At 49.0% G+C, this 4,212-nt stretch overlaps 1 protein-coding gene across 2 annotated transcripts in view; it reads right to left on the reverse strand.

The window, feature by feature from the left end:
* Positions 1-96, reverse strand: part of LOC110519577 (protein EFR3 homolog B-like) — a 46,841-nt gene extending 46,745 nt beyond the window's left edge. For both annotated transcript variants that reach the window (XM_036955224.1, XM_036955225.1), the window contains exon 1: positions 1-96. This exon is cut by the window's left edge and continues 71 nt beyond it. The gene's annotated coding sequence lies outside the window, so the exon portion shown is untranslated.
* Between the last annotated feature and the right edge of the window lie 4,116 nt (positions 97-4,212).

The raw sequence follows: 4,212 nt of genomic DNA on the forward strand, positions 1-4,212 counted from the left end.
ACAGAGGTAGCAGAGACAGAGACCGTGCTGGAGTGAGCAGGCGCATTAGAGAAAGAGAGAGACAGAGAGACAGAGAGAGAGACTGTGCTGGAGTGAGCAAGCGTGTTAGAGAGAGAGAGAGAGAGAGAGAGAGAGAGAGAGAGAGAGAGACAGAGAGAGAGCTAGACCGTGCTGGAGTGAGCAGGCGTGTTAGAGAGAGAGAGAGAGAGAGAGAGATAGAGAGGGAGCGAGACCGTGCTGGAGTGAGCAGGCTCTTCAGAGAGAGAGAGAGAGAGAGAGAGAGAGAGAGAGGGGAAGAGATAACGTGACAGAAAAAGCCAGAAAGAAAATCAATTGGCGTAGCTGTACTTTCATCACTGTCTCCCCCCAGACCTCCCTCCCCATCCCTCCCTCCCCATCCCTCCCTCCCCCAGTCCTCCCTCCCTCCCCATCCCTCCCTCCCCATCCCTCCCTCCCCCAGTCCTCCCTCCCCATCCCTCCCTCCCCCAGTCCTCCCTCCCCATCCCTCCCTCCCCCCAGACCCCCCTCCCCATCCCTCCTTCCCCCAGTCCTCCCTCCCCCAGTTCTCCCTCCCCCCAGTCCTCCCTCCCCCAGTCCTCCCTCCCCCAGTCTCCCTTCCCCAGTCCTCCCTCCCCCAGTCCTCCCTCCCCCCAGTCCTCCCCCCCAGTCCTCCCTCCCCCAGTCCTCCCTCCCAGTCCTCCCTCCCCCCAGTCCTCCCCCCCAGTCCTCCCTCCCCCAGTCTCCCTTCCCCAGTCCTCCCTCCCCCCAGTCCTCCCTTCCCCAGTCCTCCCTCCCCCAGTCCTCCCTCCACCCAGTCCTCCCTTCCCCAGTCCTCCCTCCCCCAGTCCTCCCTCCCCCCAGTCCTCCCCCCAGTCCTCCCTCCCCCAGTCTCCCTTCCCCAGTCCTCCCTCCACCCAGTCCTCCCTCCCCCAGTCCTCCCTTCCCCAGTCCTCCCCCCCAGTCCTCCCTCCCCCAGTCCTCCCTCCCCCAGTCTCCCTTCCCCAGTCCTCCCTCCCAGTCCTCCATCCCCCCAGTCCTCCCCCCCAGTCCTCCCTCCCCCAGTCTCCCTTCCCCAGTCCTCCCTCCACCCAGTCCTCCCTCCCCCCTGTCCTCCCCCCCAGTCCTCCCTCCCCCAGTCCTCCCTCCCCCAGTCCTCCCTCCCCCAGTCTCCCTTCCCCAGTCCTCCCTCCCCCCAGTCCTCCCTCCCCCCAGTCCTCCCTCCACCCAGTCCTCCCTCCACCCAGTCCTCCCTCCACCCAGTCCTCCCTCCACCCAGTCCTCCCTCCCCCCAGTCCTCCCTCCCCCCTGTCTATTACACTGATTAATAAATGTTCTCATCCACAAAATCAAATCAAATCAAATGGTGACATTTACATGTTTAGCAGATGTTATTGTGGGCGTGGAAAAATACTTGTGTTTCAAGCTCCAACAGTGCAGTAATATCTAACAAGTAATATCTAACAAGTAATATCTAACAATTTCACAACATTACACACAGTATACACACACATATATATATATATATATATATATATATATATATACAGTGCCTTGCGAAAGTATTCGGCCCCCTTGAACTTTGCGACCTTTTGCCACATTTCAGGCTTCAAACATAAAGATATAAAACTGTATTTTTTTGTGAAGAATCAACAACAAGTGGGACACAATCATGAAGTGAAACGACATTTATTGGATATTTCAAACTTTTTTAACAAATCAAAAACTGAAAAATTGGGCGTGCAAAATTATTCAGCCCCTTTACTTTCAGTGCAGCAAACTCTCTCCAGAAGTTCAGTGAGGATCTCTGAATGATCCAATGTTGACCTAAATGACTAATGATGATAAATACAATCCACCTGTGTGTAATCAAGTCTCCGTATAAATGCACCTGCACTGTGATAGTCTCAGAGGTCCGTTAAAAGCGCAGAGAGCATCATGAAGAACAAGGAACACACCAGGCAGGTCCGAGATACTGTTGTGAAGAAGTTTAAATCCGGATTTGGATACAAAAAGATTTCCCACGCTTTAAACATCCCAAGGAGCACTGTGCAAGCGATAATATTGAAATGGAAGGAGTATCAGTCGTATATTGCACAAATCTGGCCTTTATGGAAGAGTGGCAAGAAGAAAGCCATTTCTTAAAGATATCCATAAAAAGTGTAGTTTAAAGTTTGCCACAAGCCACCTGGGAGACACACCAAACATGTGGAAGAAGGTGCTCTGGTCAGATGAAACCAAAATTGAACTTTTTGGCAACAATGCAAAACGTTATGTTTAGCGTAAAAGCAACACAGCTGAACACACCATCCCTACTGTCAAACATTGTGGTGGCAGCATCATGGCTTGGGCCTGCTTTTCTTCAGCAGGGACAGGGAAGATGGTTAAAATTGATTTGAAGATCGATGGATCCAAATACAGGACCATTCTGGAAGAAAACCTGATGGAGTCTGCAAAAGACCTGAGACTGGGACGGAGATTTGTCTTCCAACAAGACAATGATCCAAAACATAAAGCAAAATCTACAATGGAATGGTTCAAAAATAAACATATCCAGGTGTTAGAATGGCCAAGTCAAAGTCCAGACCTGCATCCAATCGAGAATCTGTGGAAAGAACTGAAAACTGCTGTTCACAAATGCTCTCCATCCAACCTCACTGAGCTCGAGCTGTTTTGCAAGGAGGAATGGGAAAACATTTCAGTCTCTCGATGTGCAAAACTGATAGAGACATACCCCAAGCGACTTACAGCTGTAATCGCAGCAAAAGGTGGCGCTACAAAGTATTAACTTAAGGGGGCTGAATAATTTTGCACGCCCAATTTTTCAGTTTTTGATTTGTTAAAAAAGTTTGAAATATCCAATAAATGTCGTTCCACTTCATGATTGTGTCCCACTTGTTGTTGATTCTTCACAAAAAAATACAGTTTTATATATTTTTGTTTGAAGCCTGAAATGTGGCAAAAGGTCGCAAAGTTCAAGGGGGCCGAATACTTTCGCAAGGCACTGTATATATATATATATATATATATAGATATATATAGATATATATAGATATATATATATATAACACACATCTAAAGTAAATGAATGGAATTAAGAACATAGAAATATTTGGATGAGCGGAAAATACTAAAATACAGGAGAGTAGAATACAGTATAAACATATGAGATGAGTAATGCAAAATATGTAAACATTATTAAAGTGACTGGTGTTCCATTATTAAAGTGGCCAGTGATTTCAAGTCCATGTGTATATGGAGCAGTAGCCTCTAATGTGCTACTGATGGCTGTTTTACAGTCTGATGGCCTTGAGATAGAAGCTGTTTTTCAGTCTCTCTGTTTTGATGCACCTGTACTGACCTCACCTTCCGGATGATAGCGGGGTGAACAGGCAGTGACTCGGGTGGTTGTTGTCCTTGATGATCTTTTTGGCCTTCCTGTGACATCGGGTGCTGTAGGTGTCCTGGAGAGCAGGTAGTTTGCACCTGGGGATGTGTTGGGCAGACCGCACCACCCTCTGGAGAGACCTGCGGTTCCGGGCGGTGCATTTGCCGTATCAGGCTGTGATAGAATGCTCTCAATTTTGCATCTGTAAAAGTTTGTGAGGGTTTTAGGTGCCAAGCCAAATTTATTTGAGGGGATGAGGAGAGGGGGGATGGGGGATGTTGAGATGTTGAGAAGGGATGTTGCGCCTTCTTCACCACACTGTCGGTGTGGGTGGACCTTTTCAGTTTGTCAGGGATGTATACGCCGCGAAAATTGAAGCTTTCCACCTTCTCCACTGCGGTCCCGTCAATGTGGATGGGGGGGTGCTCCCACGGCTGTTTCCTAAAGTCCACGATAAGCTCCTTTGTTTTGTTGATGTTGAGTGAGAGGTTGTTTTCCTGGAACCACACTCACAGGGCCCTCACCTCCTCCCTGTAGGCCGTCTCGGCATTGTTGGTAATCAGGCCTACTACTGTTGTGTCGTCTGCACATTTGATGATTGAGTTGGAGGCGTGTGTGGTCACACAGTCACGGGTGAACAGGAAGTACAGGAGGGTGCAAGCACCACCATCACAGTATCCTCATCAACATCATCCACAGCATCCTAATCCACACACACTATAACATCCTCATCCACAGCATCACAGTAACATCATCCACAGCATCGCAGTAACATCATCCACAGCATCACAGTATCCTCATCCACAGCATCAGAGTATCATCATCCA

This window comes from Oncorhynchus mykiss, chromosome 19, assembly GCF_013265735.2.
Source record: "Oncorhynchus mykiss isolate Arlee chromosome 19, USDA_OmykA_1.1, whole genome shotgun sequence".
Classification (NCBI taxonomy): Eukaryota; Metazoa; Chordata; class Actinopteri; order Salmoniformes; family Salmonidae; genus Oncorhynchus; species Oncorhynchus mykiss.